The sequence below is a fragment of the Zingiber officinale genome, chromosome 10B (genome assembly GCF_018446385.1).
Source record: "Zingiber officinale cultivar Zhangliang chromosome 10B, Zo_v1.1, whole genome shotgun sequence".
NCBI lineage: Eukaryota > Viridiplantae > Streptophyta > Magnoliopsida > Zingiberales > Zingiberaceae > Zingiber > Zingiber officinale.
This window is the reverse complement of record NC_056005.1, coordinates 82,252,653-82,269,619: the sequence shown is the minus strand read 5'-3', so window position 1 is coordinate 82,269,619 and position 16,967 is coordinate 82,252,653. Positions and strand designations below refer to the sequence as shown.

Here is a 16,967-nt window from a genome sequence, read left to right as displayed (position 1 = left end):
AAACTTTGAAAAAAATAATAGAAAAAAGATTAAGGAAGGAGACCATGGTGATCGAAAATCAATTTGGGTTCATGCTTGGAAAGTCGACAATAGAAATTATACATCTTCTTAGACAATTAATTGAAAAATATCGGGAGTAAAAATAAGATCTACACATGGTATTCATTGACTTAGAAAAAACTTATGATAGAGTCCTAAAATAAATTATATGAAGAATTCTAGAAAAGAGAGGTGTTAGTATAACATATATTGAACTAATTAAGAATATGTACGAGGATGTAACGACTAAAGTAAAGACTTCAGGTGGAGTAACTGAAGCATTTCTAATAAAGATAGGGTTACATCAAGGATCAACTCTAAGTCCCTATCTTTTTACACTAATTATGGACGAACTCACTGCACACATTCAAGACACAGTATCGTGGTGCATGTTGTTTGCAGATGATATTGTTTTGGTAGATGAAACACATGAAGGAGTAAATGTTAAACTAGAATCTTGGCGGGAAATACTAGAACAAAAAGGTTTTAGGCTTAGTAGAATAAAAACATAATATATGAAATTTAAGTTTAGCAATATTAGACATAGTAAGATAATTATTAAGATAGGAAATGATGAGTTGCCCAGAATTTAGAGATTTAGATATTTAGGATCATTTTTGCAAAATGATGGAGGGACTGAAAGAGATGTCAGAATATAAGCAGAATGGTTGAAATGGAGGAGAGCGTCGGATGTCTTATATGACCGTAAAGTACCTCTAAAACTTAAAGGAAAATTTTACAAAATTACTGTTATACCTGCTATGTTATATGGAGGTGAATGTTAGGCTATAACTCAAGAACATGAGCAAAAGATGAGAGTTGCAGAGATGAAGATGTTAAGGTGGATGTGTGGACATATGAGAATGGACAGAATAAGAATTAAGAGCATTAGAAAGATAGTCGGAGTTGCATCTATTAAGGGAAAACTCCGAGAGACACGTTTAAAATGGTACGGGCATGTTCTTAGATGACCAATAATTGCTCTAGTTAGGTGATATGAAACTATGACAAACACGCATATCAAACGAGGAAGAGGAAGACCAAAAAAGACTTGGTTAGCAATAATAAAACAAGATAAAATTTATTTAAGTATAGATGATGATATAGTAGGAGATAGAGCTCAATAGCATAAACGAATCCATATAACCGACTCCACCTAGTGGGATAAGACTAGGTTATTGTTATTATTACTGCATATTCACAAATAGGTTCCTAACTATTTAAAAATACGTCCTCAACAAATCCTATACCTCCTTGGATATATGACTAATAAATTTCATTAACCATGTTTTTTGTAGATCTCCATCTATTCCTTCCATCTTCAACAATAATTGATTTAACTTGTAAATATACAATATTTTGGTTCTCTATAAACATGTTATTATCACCTTAATCTATTTTCTTGAGCTATATTGATTTCTCTTGGATAGTAATATTTTTATTGATTTTTTCTGTGTCACAAACATTTATCTCAACATTCTCATTTCTACAACATCAACTTTTTGTTCCCTATTGTTTTCTAATTGTCCATCACTTCCACCAGTTGGATGGGTCATTCCATAGCCCTCTATATTCTTTTAGTCTAAGGAACAATGACGATAATATAAGACTGCAAAAGAATTTTTATCCTATTCAACAATTGGCTTTTTATCCTCTTAATAGTACCATCAATCTCATATCTCACCTTCTTTTCAGATAATATATTGGAATTTAATATTTACCCATCTTCAGCTTATCCCCTCTATTCTCTTTTCTATCATTGCAAATACATTCCTTTTTTGTGCGTATTACATGTTGATGTACATGTGTTTCACAAATCAGTCTCCTTGTCAACCTCCTACCAACAATGAAATGATAAGATGATGTCTCACAACAGATACTCTTCCATTTGCCTTTCACATCTTTAATTTACATTTTCTCTTCCTCTGAAGAACTTTCAATAATGTGTTTGTGATATTTTCTGAGGAAAGAAAGATGGAATGCTTGATGATATACTAATAGATAAATGTATAGATATATAAAGTTAGATTTAGGTATAAAAAGCTAATGCGACTAATTGACACAACTTAATAAACACAATATAGATATATGCATAGATATATAAAGCTAGATATAAGTATAAAAAGATAAGTGCAATTAAATGGCACAACTTAATAAACATAATGGAGCTGCCAAGTATGGTCAACTCCAGAAATCAGCCTCTGCAGAGAAGTTCGTGTAGACAATGCTCTGCTTGCCCTGTGTCTTTATTGGAGATTATTTAATTCTGTTCTCTCATACAAAGAGGATTCCACCTAATCTTCAAGATTTTTCCAAATCTTGATTATGCGAGTTGCTCAATACCGGGAAGAATTGAAGTGATCTATAGTTGGAAAAGCAACAAAGGGCGAGCAGTGTTCAATGCCTCTTCATCTCAGTTGCAAGAGCACACAGATAGCATCTAGAAGGACCCAAAGCAAATCAGGCCATCATAGGAAGGCCTTATAATGGAAGCAATCAAGCAAAATAGTCAAGGATTCTGGCAGATGTTCCCGATCATGCAAGATAGTCAAAGAAACCATACTACATCATAAATTTTTAAAAAATTATCAAAACTACATGATCATTTTTCTCCTCAAATTTTGAATCTGAATAGATTAATAAACTCTAGGAGGCCATTAAAGTTCATGCTTCTAAAGTGATTAATCAAGCCAAAAATGACTAAACATACTGCTACATGGTCATTCTTTTTTTTTTTTTTTGAATATGAATAGATAGCTACACTCTAAAGGTTATTAGAGTTCATCCATGCTTTTAAAGTGACCAAATGACTTAAAATGATTATGTTTTAGCCAAAATTGCTATACAACCATTTTCTCCTCAAATTTTAAATCTGAAAAAATAGATCCACTCTATGAGGCCATTGAAGTCCACCCATGTTCTCAAAGTGACTAAACAACTAAAAAGATGGTCTTATAGAAATTTTGGCCAACATTGCTACATGACCATTTTTGAGTTTTACTTTTTAATTTGATTAAATAGATGCACTCTACAAGCGTATTAAAGTTCACTCATGCTTTTAAAGTGATCAAATAGCTCAAAAAATAGTCTTATCAAAAGTGTTACATAGTCATTTTCTCCTTAAATTCTGAATCTCAACATTAGAGCTCACCTATATTTCAAAGTGGCTAAAATTGCTACAAGAGCATTTTCTTCTTAATTTTTTAATCTAAATAAATAGATACAATTTAGAAGGCCATTGAAGTTCACTTATATTTTTAAAGTAATCAAACCACTAAAAAATGGTAGTTTTGTCCAAATCTACTATATAACCATTTTTCCTCAAATTTGAATATGACTAGATAGATGCACTCTAGAAGTACATTAGAGTTGACCCGTGTTCTCCCATTTCATGTGTGGGTGGGATAGTTGACTTGATTGGACCCAACCTCCCGACACATGAATTGATTACATACACATATATCGACAGTGGTATTCAAATGCATGACGTCCTTACTCTATATCATATTAAAGTTTATTGGCTAACCATTTATTCCTAAATCTCAAGTTATTAGGAAAGAGGCCAATTTATATATTTACATTATTATCAGTAAGTGCTAGGCAACCAACATTAGTGGCCAAGAATTCCTTGATCAATTGATACTCCATCGTTAGTAGGCATGAGAGCCAAAGCTTGAGCACTCGCCTGATGTTGAAAAGGAGGTTATGGCAGTAGAGACCATCAAACCAGAAGGAATTTGAGCCATCAGAGTGTAATAGAGTGTAATAAGGAAAAAGGTGGAGAAGCACACTCATGGATATTGAGAGGAAATCATGATCATATTTTCACATTTAAGTTTCTGAAGTTTGAACTTCCATCTTTTATAAGTTTGAAGCCTAAGATGTCCTAGAGACTTGGATTTGACGAGGAGCAGGGTCAAACACTAAATAATATGAGTGTGTATCTATAGTCAACTTATATGATCATCAATATTCTTGCACTTTACCAAGTACTGTCTCAGTTCACAAATCCTGAATGGAAACAGAATTAGCAATAGGGTTTTGGAAACAAATTTAACTTAGTGAATTTACTAAGTAAATTCACAGAAAGAATTTAGGTACATTGAGAACCAAAGAAAGTGGTAAAGATTATGTAGGAGTAACCTGATCAATATCTTGTACAAATGAGTGACTCATCTCCTACTGCAGCACTGATAGGATGAGATGCAAGTTTGATCCCCAAACTAAAAGGAGATATTACGTGACTCATGCAGACAATAGAATCACCTTTATAAGACCAAGGATGATGCTCACTAAGAAGATGACATATCTAAGTAGCTTCCCATTAAAAGAAATGTCAATACCCAACTGGTGTTTGAATAGGAGATTAGCATGGATCTTTTGCTTAGATCGCCATCCTATATGATTGGAAACACTAAACAAGGAAAGAATTCAGATATGTGAAGCAGCAGCAGCAGCAGCAGCAGATTCTGGCCTTCTATAGAAAGAGCTCGCATAATTGTAACAATAGATCTGATTGTGATCTAAAAGGGTAGCTTGGTGCATGAAACTCCTGCCAATGCAGGATCTCAGGATAAGGTCAGACCACATTGGGTCTACTCATTCAAGAGGTTGTGATTTGAAGTAGAAAAAATAAATCCTTAAGAATGAGTCTTGAAAAATCTGGAAACTAACAAAAGAAGAGCACAGATAAAATCTGGTGAAACTGAGCTGCAGGAACAAATCTCACTGAACTGAAGAACAATTAGAGAATACCATTTATTGTCATTTTACAACCCTAAGCTTTGTATGTCAGTATCAAATCCTATTATATTTAAAATTAAGTCGTCAAAAACTAACAAAATATTGGATAGAGTGCAAATGGCAAAAAAAAAAAAAAAGCAAAAAAAGAGTAATAGGTGCTTGGTTTATCCTCACAAATTCTTCAAGCAGAAAGAAATTGAAGTGTCATTGTTAACCTTATATATGTGGTAAGATGAAACCCCATCATCTTAACGTCCAAGATGAATCTAGGTCAGCTCCAATTAGGTTTCAAGGAGGATCAGTGCATATTGATAGCAGCACTAACAAGATAAGTCAAATGTAAGCATCAGCATCAATGATACCCAGACAACTTTCGTTCATTGTGGAGCCTGTAACAACCAAGACGATATTCCTACAGATCTCATAGTCTTTTTATAACCCACCCATTTAGAATCTTAAAATATTTACATAATGATTTGAGATAGCAGATAATGCATCATTCGTTAAAGTGATGCAGCCAACAATTGAGAGAATGTGTTTTATCTTCCTGTTAAAGGGTTTCAAGTCCAAATGATGTGATTGTTTTATTCAGCAGAAGTAACCCAAGAAAAGCTGCTCATGAGGGATTCTACCTAACATCACTTACTGTCTCAGCAGTAACCCTCTGTAATATTCTGTTTTAGTAATATATTTACCTTCTCCAAAAAACAAAGTAACTCTCCTATCTCTCATAATTGATCACTAGTAGTATTTCTGGATTAACAAGTAATATGATGACCATGAATATCTTGCATCACAGATATTCAGTAGTCAATATGAACGAGAGAAAATTGGTGTGAAAAATAAACATTTTAAGAATTAAGCTTTGTAATAGAAAGACAAAAGATGCACCTGATACAAATCTGCGGACCCAGATACACGAGTTGCAAAGCTACCTTTCATACTGCAATCACCCTGAGAAGCATTGAACACATCAAGAAAACTAACAAGGAGATAAGCTCTAACCTGGATAAGAAAAAAAAGCATTTTTCTTAAGTTATAATGCAAAGTGAGCAGAGTCAGGTCTGATCAAAATCCAGGAAATGTATAAGTTATCACATTATATATTCTGTTGCTTCAAAGAAAATAAAGAAATTTTCCTACATAAAACTTAAAAGAAAATTAAACATCCATAGTGCCTGGTATTTTAATTATTCACAATAATGGACAGTATGCACACGCTTAATAGCACTTTCTAATTAATTCTATAAGAATCAACATTTTGACTATAAACTGAACAAAGTGTAGGGTTAAATGTGACAGCATATATCAAGCCTTAATTAATATTATAGCCATAAATATATTATAGCTGCAACTTTCTTATTAATTTTATTGTAATTAGTAGTATAGCTTCAACTTCCTTAGATAGATGTAATTACTAGAAATCAGCCTTGATTTATGACTGAAAATCAAGCCCGGTAAATCTCTAACATGTTCTATATAATGAGAAGAACTCTCATTGTGAGGGTATTCAATCCAATTGACATAGTATCAAACCATAATTCAGAATTTTAGAGTATCAATAAGTGAAGTATGGCACAAACGTTTAGGTCATCCTAATTCTGTTGTCTTATCTCACTTACTAAATTCTAGTTTGTTGGACAATAAAGATCAATTTTCTTCTCATCTTTCTTTTGATTGCTCTGCATATAAATTGGGTAAAAGTAAGTCTTTCTTTTCATTCTTATGGTAGTCATGCAAAAAGCTATTTTGATATGATTCCAGTGTTGAAAATTTCGTTTCGTGCCGGGCGGAACGGGCGAAACTTACCGTTCCGCCCACGCACCAAAACCGGCACCAGTATACCTACCATTTCGTGTGATGTCATCACGTGCACGCGACAGAGGAATCATGTGTGCTCGTCGTTAGTCAGGCATGCTCGTCGCGGGACAAAAGGCCTGTCGCGATTCCATCGCGATCGGTGCCGGAGTCGCGGGACTCCTCCAGCGGCGGCAGAGGAGTCGTGGGACTCCGACGGCCCCGGAGGAGTCGCGGGACTCCTCCAGCGGTGTCAGAGGAGTCGCGCGACTCCTCCGACAGCCCCGGAGGAGTCCTGCAACTCCTCCGGTGGCACCGGAGCGTCCCTCGCGACTCTCCGGTGCCGCCGGAGGAGCGTGCAGCGAAAAATCGAATTTAGATTTTAAAAATTAAATATTTTGATTTAATTAATTCAAACATTTCTTAAGACAAGTGTGATATTCCGAAGAGACTTTTATGAAGCCTAATTAAACTATCCTAATAAAATATAAATATATTTAATTTTTTTTTAAAATAAATTTTATTAATTAATATTCTGAAAATTAATTTTACTAATTTAAATTTTATTTAAAATTTTTAATAAAATTCTAAAAAAAAAAAAATTCTAATAAATGAGATTAATATTTTGATATTTTTTAATTATTTTATTTTTTTCAGTTTTACTATTTAATTAATATTTTAATTTTTTTAATCATTTTAAATATATATTATTTAAAATAATAATTAATTTAAATAAATAAATAGTTAATTTATACAATTATTATACCTAACATAGTATTTTTTAATTAATTTATATACTTATTATAGAAAAAATATAGAATCAATTTAAAATTTAGATCCATGAATATTAGGATGTTTAGCTTTTTTACTTTTAAAATTCTTATCTCCTGACCATATAAAACATATATTTTTATCTTAGAATGTCTCTACTAATTTGCTTAGGAAATATTATATGTCCTTTATTTAAAAATTTTCGATAAAGGTCTGTTAAATTTATGATCCATAATAAAACACTTATAATCTTCTACCCCTATGATCATTCTAAATTGAGATAGTTGAATTATTATTATTAGAAAATTATTTCAAATTTAAATTAAAAAATACCGAAACCTTGTCGGCATGGCACGATACGATACCGAAACCGTATCATTCCGATCTGAGACCGAAACCTCGGCACAGGTCGAGATTTTAAACCTTATATGATTCATAGTCATATGTCAGGTATTACTCCTGTCATATCTCATGCCAATTACAAATATTGCCACATTCATTGATGATTACAGTAAATAACTAGATTTATTTTCTTCAAAACATTTGTAGCCTATATTGAGACCCAAGTTTCTACAAAAATCAAAGTGTTAAGGTCAGATTCTCGTGGCGAATATATGTCTTATGAATTTCATGATTTTCTCCAACAAAAAGGCATTGTTTTCGAACACTCTTGTCCTTATACATCTCAGCAAAATGATGTTGCTAAACGTAAGAACCGACATCTATTAGATGTTGTTCGAACTTTATTGCTTGAATCTAATTCAGGGTTGAGGCCTTATCTACAACAATTTATTTAATTAATCGCTTGCCTTCATGTGCCTTAAACTTTGAATCTTCATATTTTCATTTTTTTCATAAGCATCTTAACTATCTTGTCATGCATACTTTTGGTTGTGTTTGCTTTGTTAATTTGCCACCTCATGAACGCTATAAACTTTTTGCTCAATTTGTTAAATATGCATTTATGGAGTATAGTATTTCACACAAGGGTTATGTTTGCTATGATCCATGTTCTACTAGGTTTTGTATTTCTTGTCATGTTATTTTCTTTGAAAATCAATATTTCTTTTTTACTCATGTTGAGTCTCCGGCAGAGCCATCTATCCTTCCTAATTTTAAAGAGGTACCTAATACTTTTGATTGACTCAAGCCGGGCTTTGTGTATCAATGGCAACGTCCAACTTTCTAGCTTTCTGAGCTTGACCCAACATCTAAGCCTATTCAACCTGCTTCTTCCACAGACAATCGACTCTCAAATGTTATTCCATGGCACTCTTCCAAAATCACCCATCCACCTGATTGGTACAGATTTTCTACTACTTTGTCCACTGTTCCTATTTTGGTATTTTGGTATTCATCTAGCCACAGAGAGGTTACGTATTGTGAATTATGGATCTTTACTTGAAGCGGTATCAAAGAAGGTGGCGTCTTAACCAAAGCATATATTATCATACACCGGAAGATTGGAGTTAGTAAGATCGGCGTTAAAAGGTGTAGAGTATTATTGGCTATCTATACTTCTACTATCAAGTGGTGTAATTGACAAATTATATGGTCTTTGCCGGCCTTTTATGTGGCCCACCAAACATCCACTGATCTCTTGGGTGACAATATGCCTACCGAAAGATGAAGGTGGCTATGGGCTTCGGGATCTACGTGCTTAGAACAATGCATTATTGTGTCTGAGGCTATGGAACATCAAAAGACAAACTCATTATGGGTAAGATGGGTGCAACACCATTATGATGCAAATTTTTAGCAATGGCGCGGTAAGGCATTAGATTCTCCATTGATAAAGAGGTTATCACATATTAGAGATGCTTTATTGCAAAGATTGGGGAGTCAAGGTGTTGTGAACATTGGTTTAATTGATTGGTTTGCAACGGAAAATAAAGGGGTGGCTAATGCGTACAAATTGTTTAGACCGCGCACGGCGAAGGTGTTGTGGGCACTGGTTGTGTGGAGGACTGGATTGATGCCTAAGCATTGGTTTACTTGGTGGTTACTTGCTCATGGACGATTGAGGACGACAGACACAATGACTTATGAGGCGTACAAAATATGTTCCTTATGCAAACAACAAGACGAGTCCAAGGGCCACATCTATTTTGCTACTTGATCACAAGGGAGTTGTGGGATAAGGTGAGGTGTTGGTTGGGATTTCAACATCAAATCAATTTTGTTCAGTGGCTATTCGAGGCCTTTCAAAGGTGGAATCGAGACAATGGTACGAAGGTGTTGACAGTATTAAAGAATATTCTGATTTGATTTGATAGATTAGGGAAGTAACATAGAAGGAAAAGAGACGTCAATCTATGCTTGAGAGAGATTTTTATTTTCCTTTTGTTTGCGATCTTCCTTTTCTAGTGTCTCCTAGATCCTCCCACCTTAGTTAGACTCTTTGTAAATTATGTAGTTAATGAAAAATATGTATGTTCTTTTTCTCTTCGTACAATTCGACATGGTATCAGAGCAATGGAGTGTAAGGATGAATTTTAAGACAGACATGGTTAGCCCTGTCTCAACATCTTCGAATGCTGGAGTGAGGTGATGCCTTTGGAGGCAAATGCTCAACCGATGGCTGGTTTTCTTCCTGACAACTCTATTGGCTCTTTCCAGATTACCCTTTATAAACTGAATGGAAAAAATTACCTTGAGTAGTCTCAGACAGTGCGATTGGAAATAGACGATAAAGGAAAACTTGGATGTCTGAATGGTGAAATCAAACCCCCAACCACAAATGATCTAAGATTCGAGACGGTCTCAAAATTCTATGGTCCCTGCTTGGTTAATCAACTTTATGGATCCTATGATTGGAAAGTCATTTATATTTCTACCCACAGCTTGAGATGTGTGGGAAGCTGTTAAAGAAGCTTATTCAGATTTGGACAATCATTCTCAATTGTTCGAATTGAATGTCCGACTGTGGAAAATGGAGCAAGGAGATCCTGAAGTAACAACTTATTATAATGAGATGATGATTGTTTGGTAGGAGTTGAATCCATCAAGAAGAAGATTGGCAAAATCCAAGCAATAGTGCTCGCTATAAGAAGATAGAAAGAGGCCGAGTATTTGTGTTTCTAGCTGGTTTGAACAAAGAACTTGATGAGGTTCAAGGGTGTATATTGGGACGAAAGCACTTTCCCCCTCTGAGAGAAGTTTTTTCAAAAGTACATAGAGAAGAAGCAAGAAGACATGTGATGCTAAAAAATGTTCTTGAATCAAAACCAGAAATGGAGGGGTCTGCTCTTGCAGTTCATCGTGCAGAATTTGAAGGAAATAGACAAGGAAAGCAAAGGCCTTGGTGTGATTATTGCAGAAAACCGTGGCACACTCGTGAAAACTATTGGAAGCTGTATGGAAAACCAACAAATGGGAACAGAAAACAAGGCATCGATAACAAGTTAGGAGGAGAAAGTCGTGCCCTTCATGTGAACCATTCAGATCCAAAGCAGCAATCTTCCTCATAATCTTTTCCCTTCAGTAAGGAACAAATGGAGCACTTACAAAAACTATTCCAATCCCAATCCTTAGAAAATTCTAACTCTTCATGTGCCCTTGCTGAGTTCCACCGGTACCACTACATGTACCAAATCTAATGGCTTCTGGAGCTTAGATTCAGGTGTCACTGATCATATGGCTGGTATTTTGCAATATTTCTCTTCATATACACCAAGTGCAGGGAATAAAAAGGTCAAAATTTTAGATGGATCCTTTGCTACTATTGCAGGAAAAGGACTAGTACCAATTTCTCAAACTATAACATTGGAAGATCTACATGTTCCTACCCTTTCATACAATCCTCTATCCATCAGTAAATTCACCCATGATCATAATTGTAGAATTAATTTTTGTTCCTCACGTGAATTTCAGGATTTAACCTCGAGGAAGATGATTAGGGATGCTAAATAGAATGGTGGGCTTTACCTCCTTAATGAAGGGTCAATTATTGGAAGGCAAGTCAATGAAACTTGTTTCAGTTCTATTTCTGTTCCAAACAATGGTGAAATTTTGTTATGGCATTATAGATTGAGGCATCCTAGTTTTCAATATATAAAACTGTTGTTTCCCAAGCTATTTATAAATAAAGAGCAGTTAGTTTTTCAATGTGAGTCATGTGAATTAGCAAAACATCATCGATCTATTTTTCAATCTCAGCCATACAAAAAATCAGCACCTTTTACTATGATTCACGGTGATATTTGGGGTCCTTCTAGAGTGACCACCCTTTCTAGAAAACGTTGTTATATTACTTTCATTGATAATCACACTAGGGTCACATGGGTTTTTTTGCTAAAAGAAAAAACTGATGCTGCAATGATGTTTAAAATTTTGTATAACATGATCAAACTCAATTTCAGACTCAGATTAAAATTTTTCAAAATGATTATGGAACATAATTCTTTAACAATGTGTTAGGGAATTTTTTTTTTGCTGAGAAAGGAATTGTGAACCAAAGTTCATGTAATTATACACCCCAACAAAATGGGGTTGCCGAAAGAAAAAATAAACATCTCCTTAAAGTTGCTAGAGTCTTGAGTTTTACAACTAAGGTCCCTAAGTATCTTCGGGGGGAAGCAATTCTGATAGCAACCTATTTGATTAATCGAATGCCAACCCGAAATTTGGCATTTAGAACTCCAATCCAGGTCTTCACCAAATGATTTCCCAATTTTCGGTTAGTGACAAACATCCCTTTGAAAATCTTTGGAAGTGTTGCATTTGCTCATAATTTTGGTCCTAGAAAGTCAAAACTTGATCCAAAACTACGTAAATGCATATTTGTGGGATACCCCACCAATCAAAAGGTTTACAAATGCTTTGATCCAGTTTCAAAAAAGATATTTGTCTCTATGGATCCACCTTCCTTGAAGGAACTTCATACCAAAACTCTCATCTTAAAGGCGAGAACAAAACTAATTTAGATGAATGTGTTGATAAATCTGACTTAACCTTTGCATTTGTTCCTAATGATGCCTAATCACTAAAAATAAAAGAGGTAGAAAATGTGAAAAATATTGTATCTACCGACAAACAAAAACACCTTGTGATAATGCCATCTTAAAATGAACAAGCTCAGAAATAGATGTGAAACAATATAAAGGTTTGTCTATTCAAAGAAAAAGGAAGGCCCTAGTCCCCAGCATCCTCAAGAATCCAATCAGAGGTTCAATCATGAAATTCATGATTCACAAGGCCTTGATCTTCCGGTAATTCTGAGTCTAACTCTTCTAGTTAATTAGATCTACCCATTGCTCTTAGAAAAGGTATTAGATCTTGTACAAAATATTCACGGTCAAATTTTGTCTTATGAAAATATTTCAGCTTCCTATTGTACATTTATTTCATAATTGTCTAGTGTATTCATTCCTAACAGCATCCAGGAAGCCCTGAATGTTTCTGAGTGGAGAGAAGCTATTCTTGAAAAGATGATAGCTTTGGAGAAGAATTCTACTTGGGAGAAAGTGGACTTACCTAATGAAAAGACAGTTGTTGGTTGTACAACTCAGATGGATCCTTGGAGAGGTACAAGGCCCGCCTAGTAGCTAAAAGATTCACTCAGACTTATGGAGTAGACTCTTTGAGACTTTTTCTCCGGTTGCTAAGTTAAACACAGTACAAATACTTCTATCTATAGTTGCTAACCTTGATTGGTCATTAAATCAGCTAGATGTGAAGAATGCATTCTTAAATGGGAATCTAGAAGAGGAGATTGATATGGAACCCCCACCCGGATTCACTGAGAAATTTGGAAGAAAGGTGTGCAAGCTGAGAAGGTCTATATATGGACTCAAACAATCCCCAGAGCTTGGTTTGATAGGTTTACAAGGTTTGTTAAAGGTCAAGGATATACTCAAGGTCAATCTGATCATACTCTATTTACTAAAAGATCCACCAAGAACAATATCTCAATGTTGATTGTCAACGTAGACGACATAATATTGACCGGTGATGATGCCGAAGAAATGAGCAAATTGAAGCAAAGCTTAGCCAAAGAGTTCGAGATTAAAGACTTGGGTCATCTAAAATATTTTCTTGGAATGGAAGTTGAAAGAACCAAGAAGGGCATTGTGGTTTCACAACGGAAGTATATTCTGGATATTTTAAAAGACACTAGAATGAGTGACAACAAACCATCAGAAACTCCAATAGATATTAATGTTAAGCTTGGAGAAGACAAACAGATAACTCATGTAGGAAGGTACCAAAGACTAATTAGAAGGTTGATTTACTTGTCACACACACGTCCTGATATTGCCTTTGCTTTGAGTATGGTGAGTCAATTTATGCACTCTCCATTTAAAGAGCACCTTGAAGCTGCATATCGAATTCTCCGATATTTGAAAGGGACTCCAGGAAAAGGACTCTTCTTTAGAAAAAATAACAAGAGAGGAATTGAGGTGTATACTGATGTTGATTGAGCAGAATCAATCACAGATAGGAGGTCAACTTCAGGGTACTGTATATTTCTTTAGGGCAATTTAGTGTCTTGGAGAAGCAAGCAACAAAGTGTAGTTGCTAGTAGCAATGCTAAGGCAAAGTTTAGATCTATGGCTTAAGGTGTCTGTGAGGTTCTTTGGATTAAGAAGGTCCTAGGAGATCTTCCTTAAGGCAATTAACCTTCCTATGAAGTTGTACTGTGATAACAAGGCAGTGATCATCATTGCTCAAAATCTAGTTCAACATGATAGAACAAAGCATGTTAGATTGACCGACACTTTATAAAGGAAAGACTCGATGAGGGAATAATTTGTACTCCATTTGTGCTAACTTCATAGCAAGTGGCAGATGTGTTGACCAAGGGCTTGTTGAAATAGGCATTTGAATTTCAAGTCAACAAGTTGGGCATGATAGATATCTTTGCACCAACTTGAGGGGGAGTGTTGCCAATATTAAAGAATATTCGGATCTGATTTGACTTGATATGATTTGATAGATTAGGGAAGTAACATAGAAAGATAGGAGAGGTCAATCTATGATTGAGAGAGATTTTTATTTTCCTTTTGTTTGTGATCTTCCTTTTCTAGTGTCTCCTGCATCCTCCTATTTTAGTTGGACTCTTTGTAAATTATGTAATTGATGAAAAATATTTATATTCTTTTTCTCTTCATACAATTCTACAAAAGGTGTGCTACTTGGAAGTCTCTTGCATGGTTTACCTCTTGTGGCAAGCACGGAACAAAAATCGGTTTGAAGGGGAAGCACCGTGTGTAGCAGGGTTGTTCCGGAAAATTCAGATTCACATGTTTCGATTTGTAGATGTTTAGAGTTGGTAGTTGTTATGATGTGTTTAAGTTGTGTGGTGTAGTATGTCTCCTTGTGTGGTTATGTTTGGCTGCAAGGGGTATGATGTTTTGTGGTTTTGTGGGTCATGTGATGTGTGTGGTGAATGATGTCTCCTTGTGTGGTTAGGTTTGCCGCAAGAGGTTATGATGGTTTGTGGGTTATGTGATGTCACCTTGCGTGGTTGTGCTAGCCCACAAAGGTTATGATGTTTATGTGGTTTGGTGGTCATGTCTCCTTGCGTGGATTGTTTGCCCGCAAGGTTTAGAGACACTTCTATTTTTTGTTGGTAGGCGTCTAAAGTCTATATTAGTTTAATCATTGGGATCTTTATATATATTTACCTTTCCAAAAAAAATAGCAATCTATTAACTAACTTTTGTTATATTGATTAAATTTCCTAAAGCGTGTATCCTACTAGCGAACAAAACTAAGGTGCCAAAGTTTTTTTCCCATTTGAATTTCCTCCGTTTCCTTTGGCAGAAAAAAAGTAGGGAAGGGAAAAAAAATATTTTCCAAATTTTCTCTATATTGTTTTTATCCAATTTGACTAGAAACCTTAGTTTTCACATGGCATCAAGGTTAAATCCAAGCTTAATTATATATATATTTAAGAATCTAATTTTGATTTATGATTTTATTTTTTTAGTTTGAAGAATAAAGTTTCCATAAAAGGAAAGAATTGGGTGGAATATATTCCACAATCTTTTTTCCTGCAATTTTGCCTACCGTTTTTCTTTTTCTAACTGTTTTCTTCAGTTTTCTACATAGAAGAGAAATAGTTAGGGAAAGAAAATAGCTAGAAGAAAAAAATTGGAGTAAAAAGGTATAAATTTCCTATTCCTTAGAGGGAAATAAAGATGGAGGGAAAGTTCGTTTAAAGAAATTATAAAAAAATTATCAAATTAAAAAAGATTTTTTCAAAAAAAGTTTTATTTTGACAGAAATTTCTAGTCAAACGTGTGCACTGTTCATTTGGGCAAAGCATCATACAAAGAACTCGAGCCATCTTCCTTCCACCCTTTGTCTGAAGGAAGGAGTTGTTAGATAAAGCTTCTCTCAGGTGCCTTTCCTTTGTTCACCCCTTCCACCATTAGAACCTGAGTCTTATCTCCCACTTTTCTTTGCACCTTTAATCAATTCAACTCATCCAAATCTAAAATCTATTAATGGTATTTAGATTTATATCATCTCAACTTATTTGCTCATTTTATCATTTAACAAAATTGCATCTAATATCATCCAAACATCTTTCTTACCAGCTCAAGCTTTAAGATAAGTAGTTGGCAATCAACATTATAACAGAGTAGGAGATCCAAGGTCTAACTCCGATATATTAAAAAATATTATTTCATCAATTTATATGTTGAAATCAATAATTTCTATAAGTTCATCCACACATGAAGGGGGCAAATTAAGAACATTTACAAAGATTGGAATAATTTCTAACACCTCAAGCATTTAAATAATGGTTAGCCAATGAATTTCAACAAATAATATTCTTTATTTAATCTTTTTATAGCAATCTCATGCATCTACATTAGAATTTTCATCTTTGCTACGTTAAGTAAAGCTTTATATGCATGCTTAATTAACCCACCACTCCCTCTAAAACAAAATCAAGATGCCAGTTTTAGATCCAAATATTACTTTAAAAAAAAATCCAGATATTTTTCTTGCATGTCCTTTTCCCTTATTATGCTCCCTCAACCACACTGACATATCATTAGCTTCTTCAAAAACAACAAAACCACAAATGTTTTTCTTTTCAATTTGATTTAAGATGCACCAGAACAACATGGAATTCACTGCACATATGAAACCTAGTTTCTAAATTCTGAGATAACATTATTATAACCATGATTTAAAATCTCGTACTGTATCGACTGGTATGAGCGAAACTATTGTTCCGCCGCTTGACTGGCATGACGTCGACACCAACACGCCCTACGGCCTTGCGGACGCCTTGCGTGAGGCCCCGAGGTTGCGTAGATGGCTCGCACAAGGCCCTGCGAACGCCTAACGCAAGACAACGACAGTTGCATGAGGCTGAGTTTTTTATTTCAATTTAAAAAATCTTCTTTATTTCTTTTAACCATTAATTTTTTTAAGCCGTTGAGTTTTTTTTTCAATTTTAATTTTTTTAACTGATAATTTTTTTAATAGTTAATTCTTTCCCATCTTAATTCTTTCTCCTTCTCCCCCATATTTTAATTTTTTTTATTTCTTTCATCCTCTAACACATGAAAAAAAATCCTTTTTAATTTTTTTTCTTATTCCTTTCCGCCTTAAATACATAGGAAAAAAAATTTCTCCTTAAAATGATTAAAATA

General features: G+C 34.5%; 1 pseudogene; it reads right to left on the bottom strand.

Annotated features, from left to right (window-relative positions):
- Nucleotides 1-16,967, bottom strand: part of LOC122028835 — a 70,256-nt pseudogene that overhangs the window by 14,434 nt on the left and 38,855 nt on the right.